The sequence below is a fragment of the Trachinotus anak genome, unplaced genomic scaffold, assembly GCF_046630095.1.
Source record: "Trachinotus anak isolate AG129_WGS33_773 ecotype Australia unplaced genomic scaffold, CSIRO_AGI_Tana_v1 ptg000007l, whole genome shotgun sequence".
NCBI classification, from domain to species: domain Eukaryota; kingdom Metazoa; phylum Chordata; class Actinopteri; order Carangiformes; family Carangidae; genus Trachinotus; species Trachinotus anak.
Genome location: NW_027273858.1, coordinates 10,960,502 through 10,978,237, shown reverse-complemented (window position 1 = coordinate 10,978,237; position 17,736 = coordinate 10,960,502). Strand labels below are relative to the sequence as shown.

The 17,736-nt window shown below is 42.7% G+C and overlaps 1 protein-coding gene across 2 annotated transcripts in view; it reads right to left on the bottom strand.

Moving 5' to 3' along the window:
* lrmda (leucine rich melanocyte differentiation associated) overlaps positions 1 to 17,736 on the bottom strand; it is a 198,288-nt gene that overhangs the window by 33,567 nt on the left and 146,985 nt on the right. The gene's annotated exons all lie outside the window — the stretch shown is intronic.

The following is a 17,736-nucleotide window of genomic DNA, read 5'->3' as shown; positions in this document are numbered from 1 at the left end:
GGCAGGCAATGGATCGTGGGTATATATAATCTTGACTGCGCAAACAGCAGGGTCTGAGCAGCCCAAAATACTTTCATATTAGCCGCGGTGCAGCTGGCGGAACACAAGCGCCCTGATGGATATCTCATTTCCTGCGCTCTGCATCTATTTCGAGCAAATTATTACTGCATAAATTTCTTGTCAACAGAAACGGCCAATTAATTAAGTTAAAAATGCTCTCGTGATCACATTTACACACCAAACAGGAGAGCCGGGGCAATTTTCCACTAAGTGAATTTACCGCAGGGGTCACTGTAATGAATGATTTTAAACTTTGTCATAAAGTCGCAGACAGGCCAATATCTACACAGGAGCTGCGTATTTGCATAAAGTATATTTATGTGAAAATGCTAGAGGACGACAGCCGGGGCGAGGAAATAAAGTTTACAACTACAAAACAAAATGTCCGCCAACCTCTGCCTCTCTAGTATTTCATCAAAGACGTGCGCAAAGGATTGGATGGAGATCATAGAAGCACCTTTGCCATTTAAGATACAAAATATACACATTTTAAGAGAGCTCACAATCTGGATGAATTATTCATAATGTATGAGGCTGGGTGTTTGTGGGGGTAGGGGGCTGGCGGTTGTTTATTCAGCTTGGGCCGTTTATCAGACGGTGAGGATCCCACGGCCGGGATGAGCTCGGAGATTTATCTGTGTTTGGGCTCCAAAGCAGATAAATCAAGGGGTGTAATCATGCTCTGAGTGGCCCAGCTATGACCCCGCAGTGAACTAATGACACAGGGATATCTAAGCCCCTTTTCCTGTTCCTGGGTTAGGCCCTTAGGTTAGTCTCCTGTCAGACAAGAAGCTAAAGAAAGACACGGCTGCACGGAGAAAACCAGGAGGAAACTTAAGGCCTTTCATGTCCCTTTGTCCTGTTTACACACCACCACCGAGCAGGACTCTCTACTAAAAATAACAGTGTTGAAACAAAGCTAACAGCAGAAGGCTACTGTATAACAGTGTTTGTTCAAACAATAGCAACGAGTATCGATTGCAAGTATACACATAGCAAGTTCACAAGCTGCTATTCACAATAGTCCGTGTAAAAGATACTGCTGTTTGGCCGAGGACGTCTCCCGTTCCCTCCCAGAGCAAAGGCTTTCTCCTGAACCTTGCCTGCTCTGATTTATCATGTCTTCTGCTAGCAGGCTGTCCGCTGATTAAGCCAGTGGAACTTTGTTTCACTCTCCTCTCTCTTTAATCTGTCTCTCAGCGAGATAAATTAGCCAGTGCCATGCCAGCTCCTTCTCTCTTTACCTCCCTCCCTCCGTCTCTTCCTCTCTCTCTCTCTCTCTCTGCTTTTCTCTCTGTTTATCTTCTCTGTCTGTCACACATTGAGAAGAGAGCAGACACATCTGCTCCCTACGCTGCTGCAGGAGATAGGGCTGGGCTACATCCCTGGTCAGATTTAGCTAAGAGTGTCTGTGACTGAGAATGAGAGAATGAGTGTGTTTTTCCTCTCTTTTTCTCTCCTTGACAACATTCTGTCAAACAAGCTCCCTCTCCTTGGCTGGGCTTATGCTCTTTGTTGTTAGCTTATAAATCAGAGAGTATTTATGATCTGCAATCCCTATTCTTAGTCTTTTAATGGCGACACGTTTGTGGGTGAATTAAAGCGGGGTTTTATTCACTAGGCTGCCGGCCAGAGTGAGGCCTGGGTGCCTCTGCCTGTGAATGTTTTCCCTTCTCCACTCTTGCCCGGTGGTAAATCACACTCATTGTCAGGCAGTGCTAAGTTAGTGTGCGTCATTGGGGAGAGCAGGAAGCACAGGGCATAATTCTGTCCATCAGTTTAATTTATTGTATCTGTAGCTTTGTAATCTCCGCCCCATAAATTATAGGAGCTGACAGACAAGAATTTGGTTTTAAAGGTGGTGTTCATCAGGATTTTGGCCAGCTCTCTCTGAGCTTTCTACTCTCATATCCAGCCATGAAAGAAATTAAAACCTCTCAGTGTAAGGGTTAGGGTACTGTGTAGGAAAAAGCAGACAAAATATTTTGGTCAGGTTATCATTTAAATGAGAGATTACTTGGAGTGCTTTTTAGAAATATGGAAAAAGTCAGAAAAGAGGAAGAAAGACAAAAAGAAAGAGAAGAGGGGGTTCGAGGACATGACCTTGCTCAGAGGTTTTATTTCAGGTGAAATATAAGGCCAAATACAAGGGCAACTGCCGCAGCATCTGCTTTGCAGATAGTACACTTGGCTCCCCTTCAATGCCAGTGAATATAAATCAGACGAGGCATCTCAATGCTAGGCCTGACTACTAGAGGCCAACAAATCTTTAACATGAGATTAAGGCCTCAGTGGAGTCATCTATCTTTGGGTGATGGGGTAAAATATCAGAGCACTCTATGGGCAATATGGTTTCACTGAGTCAGGACTGATATGTACTGGAAATGTAGAGAACGCCGTGTGTAATGTTCTAACAATTCATTATTCACATACACTGTGAATTACTTTCTACAGCGATGATCACGAGGTGGTTACAGACAGAAAAAGCATTGGTGAATTATTCTGGAATTGACACTAGAAATTCTATAATATTAAATAACATAAAATCAACAAGGAAATATAATACATTTTCCCCACTAAAAATGAGGATAATACCCTAAGAATATAATTATCTTCTTCTGTTTCCTACAGTAAGCAAGCAAGACAAACAACTGAACTCATAAGACATGTATTATGGGTATTTTCACTTAATTGTAGTAAATGTAAATGGTGTCAGCTGCTATGTGTTGACAACAAAGAAAGCAGACCAAAGCAAAGCTGCCAATTACCCTATAAAACATGCATATCTTCCAAAGCATGGGTCTCCTTTGTGGGTTTAACCTACCAAAGGCAACGGGCGGTTTACAAGATGCTCGCTCAGTGGATACAATTGTGCTTAGCATAAAAGGGAACACAGACTGTGAAGACCTAACAATGAACCATATCTCCCTGTAGCCTTTTCAACGCGCCGCATTTACATATCAAGCCACTAGCCTGATATGTAAACACATTCCATCAGATGCCGCCATCGCAGCCAATGAGAGCCATTTGATTCCTCCTATAGCTCACACACTGTGTAGCATTAGACAAAGGGAAAGAGGCCCGAAAGAGACGTCTCATGTCATCACCCAAGAGAGATAATGGAATTGTTATACATCCTTTATCACAGACACTCTCACGGCATCTTGCTCTCTTTTTCACTCATTCTTTGTCTCAGTGCTCTTAAAGTCTCTCTATTGCTCTCCCTCGCTCACAGATTTGCACACACACATATATACACATACACACACACACAGCACACGAGTAAAAATTCCAGCACACTTCAGTGCGATAGCTCCTCTTCTCTTTCAGGGTTTCATCTCAATAGCTTTTTATCTGAGCACTTCAATTTGCAAGCCTAGCTGGAAGGCAGCTCCTCCTGATATGTTAATTGCAGGGTACTTAAGCGCTAAAAGATTAACATAAAACCCTTTGGAAACAAGCTAATAGTTTATGATAATTCGTGTATGGCCTTTGTCTGTCTATCATTACATTGCCTCTAGCGGTAATTTTATCAAGGGGCTGTAAAATATCATTTAAACAAGTTCACTTTCAGATAATTAATAGTGGAAACTGTATTATTCAATTGAGCCACACTGGCACCATTAACAATATGGCAACTAAGCTATAATTAAAGTATTTTATTTTATTAACCTATTCATAACGTTGTGCAAATGATGACACAGAGACACAGAAAGGCTTTTTTCCTCGCCGAAGTACTGTCACCAGGGCAATTACAGGGACCCAGGGTTGTCTGCTCAGTTAGCGCAGCTGATTGAAGCTTTTCAATTAGCAGGTGGGTGCATTGCTAGCATGTCTACCGCACAGCGAGACAGCACACATGCAGGAGACTTGCACACCAGCTCGAGGAATCTACTGAGCTGACTGATCGGGAATTTGTGCAGTTTGCCAGGATCGAGAGATTTAGATTGAGATGAAGGTTTTAACCTGGATTTGAACCTGTGTTGGGTGAGATCAAAAGATTCCGAGTGAAGACAGGGGAAAGATCACAGCGGAATGATCCCACTCAGAAACATCTAGCAGCCCACAGACTGAAATAATGCCGTGCTTTAGGCCTATCAGGGGGTGTGCAATGACAGTGGGTATCTTGATTAAATGATAATAAAAATAAATGCGAATAAAAATCTACAAGCGTAATTATTATAATTTTGCTAGGCTGACATTAGTGAAGTATTTTAAAAAGTCAACCTCCAATCTAAAGCAGTCACAACCTCCGCCCACCTCACCCCTCCTCATAGTTCACATCCATCACCATCAGACATTTTTTAGCATGACTCTGAAGGGTGTGTGTAACAGCTGATGCAGGCATGCTTGTACAATTCATGTACACTGCACTTGTATGTGAATGTATGTGTTTGATAGAGACACATTGGCCCCTTCACACACATGCTCGAAAACACGCACACACACACACACACACACACACACACACACACACACACACACACACATACACGTTCTCTTTCAGACACACCATCCCTCTCATGAATAATACAAAAACTCCTTTCACCAAACAGCTCAAATAGCTATTCATTCATCTGCATACCTGGAGCCTTGCAAAATGATTGGCCGCCATTACCACTGGAAAAAAAAAAAGAGGGAAATGTTCCCCAAACAATTTGCTTCAAAATGAGACAGGAATGATTCTGTTCTTTTCAACGCCAGAGACAGGCCCCTGTGCATAATGATGTTAGCGTAATGGGGTGACAGATAGACTGGGAGACCATGACATTAGCATGAGAAACGCACCAGTGAGCAGCCGCTCAACTGTGGTCTCAGAGGGCCCTCAGACATACACTATGAACATCGTTTGTCTCACAGCTCTACGAGCCTGACAAATGAAGACACACCACGTTTTATGCCAAGCAATACACTATTCCACTTTAGCAAACACATGACTTAATGACAGAGGGAAACCTGTCTCTGCATTATATGAACTCTCTATCTCTTGTCTTATTAGTGAGGAATAACCTCATTCAAGGTTGGATGGAAAGCAGGGACACAGTCTTCGCCTTAAGGAGATGTGATAGGAATAGTTGCAATCAAAAGATGAGGTTAGTCAAATGAAATAACGAATACCAATAACCAATTAAGGATTAAGACTTTGGACTGAGCCTTTTCAAGAGGTTACATGCTGAGAGTAAACTGAAACCACAGCTTTACTCACTAAAGATATGGCCTACAGTAAAAGCTATTTCTAGGCCTAATAAACTTAAGGCAGGCGTGAAAGTAAGGTAGAGAACACCACTGCGGGACTTTATATCTTTATCAGTGTGACAAATTCACAATCTCATCTCTTTAGGAGCTAAAATTACAACCACACATTTGTTTTACTGAGTGTGAAAAGACATAGGAAGACATTAAAAGGCCAATCAGCAGTACACACGGTGAAAAGGAGACTGTGCTACTCTAAAATCTAATCTTAGAGACCAAAACATTTTTTTTCAAGTGGCTTTTACCAGTACAGCTGTCAAAGTTTGTTAAGGCCAACATTTTTTTTTTATCAAACTGTGGAAGTATCTCAAAGCTAGGGAAAATATAATCATATGTTTATAAGAAGTGATATGCAACATATAACATGCTGTCAAAAGCTAGATGCTACAGAAATGAGCCACAGCCTAAAAATGGTTGAGCTCTGACAGCTCTGCCGTCCACAGCATGACACTGTCGAAGGGTGAATGCCTCCTGTAAACATTTATCTTCCCTGTGAGTGTGTGTCTGTGTGCGGCGCGGCCTGGCGACAGGAGCTTCTCTGAGGCTTTATCTGCGCCATGACAAGACAACCTGTAATATACGAGCATCTGGAGCTCCTCTTCAAACACAGTGTTATCTCACGCCAAACATTCCCCGAGGCCACAGCAGAGCAAGAGTGGCCCAGACCAGACCAGACAAGACCTCACACTGTCTCACCGTATCCCACCCAACACGTGAGCCGAGTGCCGGGCGCACAAGCTGGGAACAGTCCATCAGAGTGCATGTGTGTGTTTACAGGGAGTGTTCTGTGAGCCCAGCCTCGACAGCTGAGAACAACACTGCGACATTACAGTGACGGAAATCATCTGCTCTGAGTTTTTCTTCCGTCCTGCTAATCGGGCTAGAGGTTAATGGTGCTGCACTCAACACAAATGGACACAATCCCTCTTCATCCACTGACTTAAACATAACTGTTGAGACTAGAACTAAACACCCATCACTCATGTTGCTGTTTGGGGGAATTTATTTTACACCAATCTTAAGATAAATAGCGAAGGCCATTACAGATCTTTCAGGGGGCGACTTGAATGCTATCACTTTCAGAGTGACTGATGGCACTGTTCGTAGGTTGCTAGAAAATCTTTAAAACAACTTTATCAAAGCAGTGGGCTGTTAAAACAACCAGTACAATCACACATAACCACACTCTCAAATTGTATCTTATATCCTTAAAACAGTGCAGACATTAAATGAAGTATGGTGAGTTTTGTTGCCCTAAGCATGCTTTCTCTCAACAAAACCACTCTGGTGTGGATGAGGAAAGTGTGTGAAGAGAAAGCAGCTCGGTTAGGAAGCTCCATTCTTTTCTCTGCTCGGACCACTGCCTTCAGCCAGCCTATGGGGGGGTGTAGACATGCCCCTCTCTGGGGCCTGTACATACGGCCTGTGCCTCACTTCAAAGAGAGGCCATAAGGGCACTGTACTCCCCCCAACTCAGATCCATTCAGCTCACAGCTGATTCCGCTATGTGTGTGTGAATGTTTGTATGTGCCTCACTTTGACTCTCTGTAGGCCCCTCTAGCTTTCATTTCAGACCGATTTCTATCCTCTTGTTTTATTTTTTTCTTTTCTTGAAGATGGATAAAGGCATGGAAGTAGAACCCATAGCTTGTGTGTGGGTGAGTGCGTCTTCCTTTGATGTCTGATGATGAAGGGCAATACTGTGCAATCTCTAAACATGCTGTCACACAAGCCCTCATCAAGATTCATGGCTAAATGCAAAGCATACTGATATTGCAGTGAAACAATGACGCTAAGCGAAAATCACAACAAAGAGCTGAATGCTGACCTCCACATACCTTGTGACCAATGAGAAACACCAGTGCCAAAAAAAAAAAAAAAAAAGACAAAAAAGAAACACAGGGAGGAAGAAGGAGTGCGTGAGAGAGAGGAAGTGCATTTGAAAAGGAGAGTGAATGCTGGAGAGAGAGCTGAGCTCAATGGCTGCGGCACAGGGAGGTCTGGCCTTTACAAATCCCTTCTTTTTTGATCTCTTCATCCAGATGAAAGAACAGCGGCAGGCAGGATTATGTGGGACAATTGCGCTTTCTCCCCAAACCCTGACTTGATCGGCTTTTACGCGAGTCCTAATCATTTTCAATTAAGCACATTTTCTGACATCCTGTAATAGCTACAGTGCTGGTCTTAAACTCTCCAGCCACCCCAGCGCTCCCCCACAGCCCCCTTTTTGCTAAGCCGCTCATTCCCAGACAGCGTGCCTGTAGTGTCTGCTGACAATCTGAAAGGGCCTGCACTGCAACTTGTAGTTAAAGTACCAAATAACCCATTTACCAGATGCTTGACAAGGATGTTATTTGGTGATTTGATTGAATGTGATGCCGTGTCAGTGAAGCATTGAATTAGTCTTGTTTGTTTGTGGAATCTAATCCTCAGGGTTCCCAATGTTATTCTTGTGTTTTTCTCTTTTATTTCGGAGGGGGTTCCCTTTGGTATAATAATCAATATAGTCCAATATAGTCCAACTAGTATAAAGTGCGCAAGGAATTATTGTACACTAAGGTCCTTTACACAAATTCACTGGTCTGCAAAATGATTAATCCCGACATTCAGCCTGGTAAGAGTGTGGGACAACAAGACAGAAACTGTATTTGTAATGTCACAATGATTTCATCCATGACAGCCTCTGCTCATTCGCCGGGTGCTTAATTCCAGTCAAACTTTGGAGCTCCGTGTCTCTTGAGGGACTCGAGGGCTCAGGGACTTGACTGAGACAGACAGCACCATTAGCGGGCTCTGGACCAGCCCCAACCCTGACAACCACTCACAGCTGGCAACGGCAGACAGAGGAATGGGTCTCCTTTTCTTCAGTTTAGCCAGAGAGAAGTGAAACAAATGTCCATCACTCACTCACTCAGCACCCAGCAGGACAGCTGGCTGTTTCTGAGGACGGACAAGTGGGGATGGAGAGACAGAGGAAGAATACCACTCAGTCAGAAGTGATAGGATGATATGAGAAGTTAACAGACTTCAGAAGGTGATGTATGAATTCAGATGGAAGATAAAATTACAACTGAATGATATATATGTAATTGTGTCACTTTTCTGCACTATGTAACTGGGAAACAGGTAATGATTTTAGAACGCTACTGGCAAAGTTGGTAGGTAGAGGGCAAAGTATTTTACAAAGACTTAAAACATGATTACCTTGAGTGCAATGCATTCAATTCCTCCACCTATGAGCAGCTTCTCAATCTTGTTTGGCATTGTATGGTGGAACAACAGCACACTTATAAATCAAGTAGTATACATACTGCCCTTTTTGAGTATGCTGAATTCCATCTCTCTTTTATGAGAATCCTTATTCAAAACCAGGATTTTATTATTATTATTATTATTATTAGTGGCATACAGCTTGAAACTAAGCCTAGGTATCCTATGTCAACACTTGTTCTTCTGTAATTTAATCACCCCTGTCAGGAGCATCAAAAACATTATTGGTTTTCCAAAGTTAATACTCTAACTCACTTTCTCTTTCTCTCTCTGTCTCAAACACACACACACACACACACACATCCTGTTGTTTGACTATATAAGTGGGGACCTGTCATTGTCATAATCCATTCCCTTGTCCCTTACCCTAACCTTACCCATCACAACTGAATGCCTATCATCGAACCCTAAAACCAAGTCTTTACCCTAAAACAGCCATTAAAACTTGTGGGGTCCAGCATTTTGGTCCCAACAAAGCTGTCGTACCCCACAACTAGAGTGGGCTTCTGGTTTTCAGACCCCACCAATATACAAAAACAAGCCCACACACACACACACACAAGCACATACACACACATTGATCTAGCATATTTTGTGTCATGTCTGTCTGCCAGTGGCTGTCTGTCATTATCAGCTTTGATAATGTCTAACAGTGTCTTCAATAGAGAACCCTACCAGGATGAGTTTGTTTCCCCTGCTTTCTGCAGCTCATTGGCTGGGGCCTCTACTTCTAATCACCTTTCATTACAGCCTTCTGATCCCCAGCTCTCCTTTGTACACCGCACCTCATCGTCTTTATTTTCCGCTCTAATTGCATGTGAAAGATGCCCCCTTTGATTCTGCCTGCATGCCAAAGTGCTATCAGGGAGAGAGTGTCGAAAAGTGTCATGCGTGTCTGTCTACTTGGAGGATGAGGGAGCCGCATATTCACCTGCTGAGGACAAACCCGTTCCTCCCCAAGATATGACGCATCTATCAGCAGCACAGAGGATATCAGTGCTGTCTGTCAACATAATAGCAAAGGGTAGGGGGTAACAGGATTGGAGAGGGGAGGGTTGAAAGGAAAAAAAAAACAAAAAGAAAACATGAAGATAGGTGCTTTGAATTGCACACTTATAGCAAAGCACTTAGTTGTGTGTGTTTTATTTTCAGAGCAACGTGACCATGATGCACCAGCCTTATCAAACGTGGCTTGTTTTTACTCATTCTCCTTTGATTCTTGTTTAAAATCAAAATAGAAAAAAAAACATAGACTTTTTTTTTTTTACGTTTTCTTTCCTTTTTCAAATGCCATTATTAGTTGCTGTTCAGTGAAGGTTGTGTACCCACCATGTTAGACTTGTTCACTTGTCAGTGTTTAACCTTTTCAATGTGATGTCTCCAGGACCTTTGGTGGCTTACTGTCTGCAGGTTTTATACCATGGTTCCTCTACAAGAACTCATTAAATGCATGACCCCCTCGAAGCGAGAAAATGTCTTGCACATGAGGCACAATTAGATAATTTTGTGGTTCACCCTTTGAAGAAGTATCTCTCTAACAAGGGTCTTATTTTGGTAACAAATTCATGGAGAGGCTCTTGAGTGGCCTGATATCTGTTCATTGTTAAGCTAGTGTTCCAGGATGGGGGGACCAGAGCAAGAGAGACACAGCGAGACCTCAGTCTGACAGAATCTAATCAAGAGTTGTCCTAACATATTACAACGGACTTAAGCGCTATCTTTCTTCCCAGTTAAGTCTCACTCACTCAGAATCAAAATAAACACGGAGACAGAGACAAGGAGCGAAAGCGAGACAGAGAGGGAAGATTAGGAGATGGTGAGGAAAAAAACAAAAAAAACACACGTCTAACTGAAATGGAAGACTACTTCCGGCTCCAATTTCGGCATATGCCAGGGCAAGCTGCAGAAAGATAAATGAGCTCTCCAGAACCAAGAGGAAACCGATTCTTTATCTGGCATGGCACTATTTACTGACATTAAAGAATGATAATATCAATCAGCAAGCTGTCAGCAGCCCAAGTGGGCTGTGAGGAGAACAAAGGTGCCACTGTTTCTCTTTTGATACATTTACAAGGAGATGTTGATGTACCTGCCATTCAGGTGCAAATAATGTCATCACCACACACCCGGATCAGGGCCTGCTGCTCCACCTTAGTGATGAGTAAAGCTGCCCAGGGCCCTTTCCCAAAGCCAGCGTTCATGGATAGGAAAAATAAACCTGATGGGTTAATGAGCTAGCAATCAACACAACAAGAAGAGCAGCAGAGCACCAACATGTCTGCACACCTCGACTCCCAGTGAAATATAGCTGTGGGTAACAGATTTTTTTTCTATCTTTAGTGGTGATGAGCAGGAGAAAACACATGGCAGCAGCATCAGGGAAGCGTCTGTGTAATTACTTTTGGCCATCTTTCAAACCTTTCTCTCTCAGGAGAGAGATGTGTGACAACATATGACAAGAAAGCCAACAGGCTTTCCATACAGAATAATGGAATCCATCATCACTGAGGCAGACACACCTGTCTGGCTTTGAGAACAATGCCACACTGCCTATTTATTAGGTGCCAGAAAAGTTTATGTTTGTTCGGTGACAGTGACAGCAACTTGATCCTTTTCATTTTTGGAAGGGGGATCTCAAGCTTTGGGAAAAGGAGGGAGGAGGGGAAAGTCTGACTCACATATTTTCTTCTCTCGGTGGTGCACAGTGAGTTCTCTTTCTTCCTGATAGCTGTCTGCTAAGGAGTCAGAAGACAAATAACAAAGACTGTCATTCTCCAGGAGGCTTTCACTAATTCTTTTTTCCCCCCACCACAAAAAAAGATACGTATTATATCCTTTTGACACTTCAAGTCCAGCGCCATCTCAATCTTCCTTGGATTTGCAAGATATGGAATTGCATAGCAAAGCTGGGAGCGATTTAATTGTTCATGCTAGTATGATATCCGTATCCAGCATGAACATACAGTAACTGATTAATAATAAGAAAACAGATTTCATGACTGGCAGCCTCTGCCAGAACCATTTCATACAAAAGAAGGCACTGTCAATGAAATGTTAGCATTAAAAAAAAAAAAACTGAATTCTGCTTCAAAACGATGCCTGCAGTTTAATCGAACCCAACAAATAACCACAGTGTACATGTTCACCCATGCAAATATCTGATGGTTGTTTTGAGATTGTGCATACTGAAGACATACTTTTACTTTTTACTCATCAATTTTTAGACAATGGGTAAAGATTAGCTTAAATATAAACATTAAAAAAAAAGACAAAGGTGATGACATTTGATCAACTTTAATTCAAAGTGTCAAAATATCTTTTTAAGATCAAGAAAACTGGATTGAGCCGTACAGTAGGCTGTTGGTCTCTGGCTGCTCAGTGGGCTATCACTTCAGTCTGACTGTCAGCCAGCCATGTTGACGGAACAGCGCTGGCTGTCATCTTAACAGTTAATAATTAGGCTTCCTCCTGCCACAAAACAGAGTGCCACAGTGACAAAAGCCAATGGCAACCAAGGTGGCGGCTTGGCTGCCACATTATAAATAGTCTGACCGGATGATTAATGAGAGGGGCCACCGAGCTAAAGCAGCAATCTCACACACAGACAAAGGCTGCCTGCACAGCTGCCTGCACACAAAAAAAATTAAACAAAACACAACAAGACAAGCCCTGTCCCCGGATAGAAACAAGAATTGAGGCAGAGTGGCAGGGAAAGTGGAAACATGCCAAGTAAATAAATTATTGAATTTCGACCGACAGCTTATGAAGACTTTATTTAACCTCTAAGCGCTTTTTTTTTTGGGGGGGGTACTCATTAACATTTTGACACACTCAGTTGAATGGCGGGGTCAGGCAGGTTCCAAAGGCAGAGGAGGTTCAGCAGAGACAGGGGAAATTCTGTCAACACGACAGAGAGCCGTAGATAATTCAATAATTTGAGAAGCTGGAATTTGCGCCTGTGTAAGCCAAGCCAAAATCTAATTTGTTTAGAAGAGATATTTAGTTGCAAAACAAAGACTGGCTGAGGAAAGTTTCAATGGCACCACAGAGGCCTCTCTACACAGTCCACAGATTCACATAGAAATCCTGGGAAAGGGCTATGAGTTTTCTACGACATCCTTTAAAAGGCCAACTAACCACATATATTATGGTGAAATTAGACACTGTTCAGAATAAATCCATGTTATATAACAGTAAAAGTTTAGTGTCGTCTGCCTAATGCATATTCAAATGGCTGATAATGTCACTTCCCACAGGGTAAAACCATCTGTTTAAATTATGAAATTTGCTTATTTTCCTTCTGCATTTCAGGAAATGTACAGTTTTGACAGTGAGTCATATTTTCCTCACCGTTTCCATCACCTACCTTTATGACACTCCACGGTAATATGGGCTGAGCACTTCTACTGTTAATGTCACCCTTTACCATTTTCAAATTATACTCAAAGCAGACATGTCAAACCAATCAAAGGGTGACAGCGAATGGCTAACAACAGTGACAGTAGTGACAAATATCTGTTTTTCTCTTGAGGGACAGTTCCACAAACAAACATGGATGCGCTATTCTGCTACCGGTCAACAATTATCTTGAATATTTGGATGTACGGTTGCTCCAAGCAGGTTTTTCCATTTGATGGGCCTTATTCTTCCCCTCCACTTTGCTGTGCTCAGCTGGCAGGGCTCTCAGTCGTCACAACATCTCCTTTTAATGCCCCTGACAGGGGGTTATTTGCTCCCATATATGTTTTCTCTCCAATTACACCATGGCAGGCTGGAGGCTGCCAAGCCACGCTGCTGAGATGCTGATGGTCACCTCTTTGACTAGTCCTTCCTGCCTCCTGCACTATATTTTTCATCTTTTTAGATTCTATTAGAGAGGGGGACTCTCTCATTTGTCTGTCCTTGGTCCAAAGTGTTGTTTAACACATGACAAGCATCAGCACCACAATGCCAACCACTATTTGGTGAGAAAGGTAATATTGGACATCTCAATTTTTCCTTCAAGCTGTATATCTGGTAAGAATACGGTATGAATGAACATTTTAAAATAACCGTATAGAAATAGTCTAAAGAAAAGTATTGAGTGCATTCAGTGTGTATGATACTGAAAAAGGTATTTCATAAACAAATAATTGTCCACACAGACAAAGCAGCTGCGGCAGCATGAGCAGTCACGGGGATTTGAATTACCACACACACTTTCTTAATTATCTCAAAACTTTAATATTTAATGTAAAGCATAATGTTAATCTCCACAAAAACACATTAATTAGAATAATTTGCTTGTTTCTTTGTGGCTGTTTACAGCAATCAGGCTGATCAAAGACCAAGTAAAATGATACCAAGGGACTGATATCTCAAATATACAAGATGCAAACTCTCTGAATCAATAGAGCAAAACAGACAGCATTTGTGAGTATAGCTTTAAGCTAAGTGGGATGCCAAATGCAAAAGCTGCCATTGATACCACAATGAAAAATGCATGATTTCAGAGAGAGCACTCTTTTATCTACGAGGCAAGATCAATAGTGGGAAGGGGTTATGGAATCAAAGTTGTTTTGCTGGTGCAGTAGTTAACTGACACTCTTAAAAACATCTGAACACAATTTGAGAGAACAAAGCGTGCTAAAAGACAATTGGGGGAGAGTGAGGTGAAGTTCTGTGGGTTGATAAACTTTCTTTTCACATTCGGGAAGGCAATATCAAACACTGAGTGTACAGGGCAACAGAAGTCAGATTCATTTACCTCTGACAAGCTCTACGCAGGATCAGTGATGCCTTTCTTTGTTTCTGGGCTCGAACAACAGTAAAATAAAAATCACAATAGTTACAACAACAAATTCTAAATCAGCAAGACGCCGCATTCGTTTTATCCTCTGAACCGCTGACCCTCTAATCACCCAACTCATCATCCACATAGTTACAGAATATATTAGCACTGACAAAGAAATGCACCACAATCCAATATAACACAATGAGTGCAAGTCCTTGCCTGTGCCCTATTTACAGTATGTATGGAAAAGCACCAATGGATTCTCAGTATGTTAGTTCCAAATAAATGTCACCTGTATCTTCTGAAATAAATCCTCTGGCCCACCCTAACACAACATCTGAGAATTGATTTCAACATAATGCTGACAGTGCTAATTATTCTGTAACTCAAGCCTTGCCTCTGTCCTGACCTTCGCCCTGCGAGTGGCCAGAGGAAGAGCCAGCAGCTTTCAGCAGAGGCTTGGGCCTGTCTGGCCTGAGAATGTGACAGGAGATAGACAGAGAAGAGAAAGGTGGAGAGAGAAAGGGGAGGGGGGGAAGAAACGGTCACAGAAGAGAAATAGAGACACAAAAGAGCGAGACAGAGGAGAGAAAAGGAGACACAAAGAGAGAGGGGAACATGAGAGAGAGAGAGAGGCAATGAAAGTGAGTGAGAATGACTGACAGACAGACGATTCGTCACAGGCAAAGAGTGAAGGCTCTGGCCACAGAGGGACCTGGTGAGAAAGCTAACAGATAGCAATCTGAGTTTTCACTCTGCGCCACGGCTAACAGCTAGCAGCTACCCTGTCACCGCTGCCTAAACAAGCCCAGTGTTTTCATCTCCATATACACAACGCGGCACTCTGTCTTTTCTTCTGATGGAGATAAGATGTATAAATTATGAGCAGCTGACAAAGTCTACTCCAGCGCCCCCGGCGTCTCATCAATCACTAGCCTGTGTGTCAGCAGGTAACTGACGTGGCCCCCGGAGGCACAGCCCCCTCTTTAGGTGTGTGAGTGTTTTTTGTGTGCAAAAAATGTGTGCTTGCTACTGTGCAATTGGGCTTTTGTACATGTCTGAGTGCTGTGTCTGTGTGTGTGTGTGTGTAGATGTGTGTAATATGCTATGTGAGAAGGTCGTGTGAACAGCTGATTCAGTCTTAACTCCTTGCTGTAAGAGACAAAAAAGAAAAAGAAATACACACAACTTGCACACACACACATGCACTCAAATACACACACACACACACAAACTCCTGAGCATATGTGTGAGCTCAAGGTTTCACTGTTACACCTTGGTTATCTGATGTGCTGACATACTAAACAGAAACCTAAATGCTAGAAAGATGGAGAAGTGTAAGGCACTGAAATAGGCTAGAAAAAAAAAAAAAGAGTGAAACCAGGAGTCAAATTGCCGGGTGGAGTCCGGGATGCCTTATAAGGCCAGTGGTAGACCACCCAGTGCGATTATTGGTATTAACTATTTTCCATGAACCTCGGTTTCTCCTGTCTACAAACAAACAGCGTCTGGGCCTTTGGTTGTGAGTTTAGCAACAACAGATATTAATGCAACACTTAGAGTGCATTTTCAGGGAAGCAAATTCCCTTTTTAATTCACAGATATTATAAACGGGAACACTTTAGTGTTTAACACATCATTGCTAAAGTAACCAACATAATTATACTGTGTGTCAGCAAAACAGCATAATTACATGCTACAAGTTGTCAGTGTCTGATTTCACATCGCTCCCAGTTACAGGCCAGTCATAGTCTTTTCAGCACTCATGTTTACCGGAATCAAGGTCTAATTTCATTGCAATAATTACAAGCTGTTGTGTCCAAATAGAGCAGATTACACCAGTATTACACAGTGTTAATGAAAATGATAGCAAATGAAACAGACAAGTATTTGATGATTTTGGATTTTGTACCACATTTTCTTTTTACTGGGGTTGGTAAAGTTTTAGTTAATACTGAATTTCCATTCAAGGACAGTTTATGTATGGAAAAAATACTTAGAAATACCCGCGTTCAGTAAAACATTCATTGCTCTTGGAATGAACGGGCATATAACCTCAAACCACATCACTGCAAAATTACACAATGTTTGTGTACACGGCCCAAAGCAGGTAGCGTTTGCTCACGCACACCATTATCGATCCGCTGTCTTGAAGTGAAGTTCAAGAAGGAGAGAGCGAAGCAGAAAATTTTGACTCCCCGTGGGGACAGGAGAAACAGCTCATCTCAGCACCAAAGAGAAGGAGGGCTGTCATGTTCTGTGTGATGAGCTGAAAGACTAGAGACGGCCTGGAGCAGCGGGGTATTTCTTCCCCCAATAAACAAACCTCCTAAAACAAACAGTTCCACCCCACAGAGAAGGAGATGGGACAGTGAGACAAGAGGGAAGGGCAGACAGGTGTCAGGAAAGAATGACACGCGTGACAGAGGGCACTGAGAGAGGAGCTGGAGGAGATGAGAGGAAGAGCTGGAGACAAGGGTGTTTTCATGAAAGGAGCATCAGACTTGCTGTCTCCCTCTTTCTGGCCTGCTGGTTTGGTTTGGAGTTTAAGCTAGGACTTCATATTTTGATCACCCTGATATCTCATGAATTATGTACCGTACACCATTAGCATTAGTTAGAGCCACCATGGTTTCAATGATACTATTGTTTTCGAGGGGGGTCAAGTCCTGAGACACATTATCTTTGAAAACCCTTCTGGAGAGAAAGAAAGAAGATGTCTGGAATTCAGCTGACAAAAGCACTCAGTCGTCCTGAAATGTGATGAGTCTGACAGGATGTGAGCCCATCTGATCCACTGCCGTCTCAATATTCCCTTACAGGTGGGGGGGGGGGGGTAGGACGGACAGGTTGCTCCTCACCACGCTTTTAGCACAGGTGTGATGAAAGTCAGAGCCGCCGCAGCTCGGCCCAGCTCTCGGATTACCCTGAACACGTCTGGTGACGGACATTGCCAGTTGGCAGGTAAAACGCTGGGAAGTGATGCCCGTTGTGCCCTATCCATCTGCCTGCTGCATGGAAACAGCATATCAGGTGATCCCAGGGGATACCTTTTATCATATCATATTAAATGTCTGGGTTATGGGTTACAGTTTTAGGTCTTAACAAGATAAATGATAGATCTTACAGAGTGGGACAAAATGGGTTGGTGCTACAAGGTCAACGCTGTCAGTTTGACTGTGGACATCTCCAGCACCTCTGGGAGCGGTTTATCTCGGTGAGGTAAAAGAGAACAAAGGAAAAAATAATAAAGAGAAACACAGCTCCATTGTCTGTCAGAATAGCTTTGTTTGCCACCTACCACCACACTACAGTACTTCGTGTACTCACTTAATCAGACTTGATGAAATGACAAAGCTTTGCTCCACACTGCCTGCAGA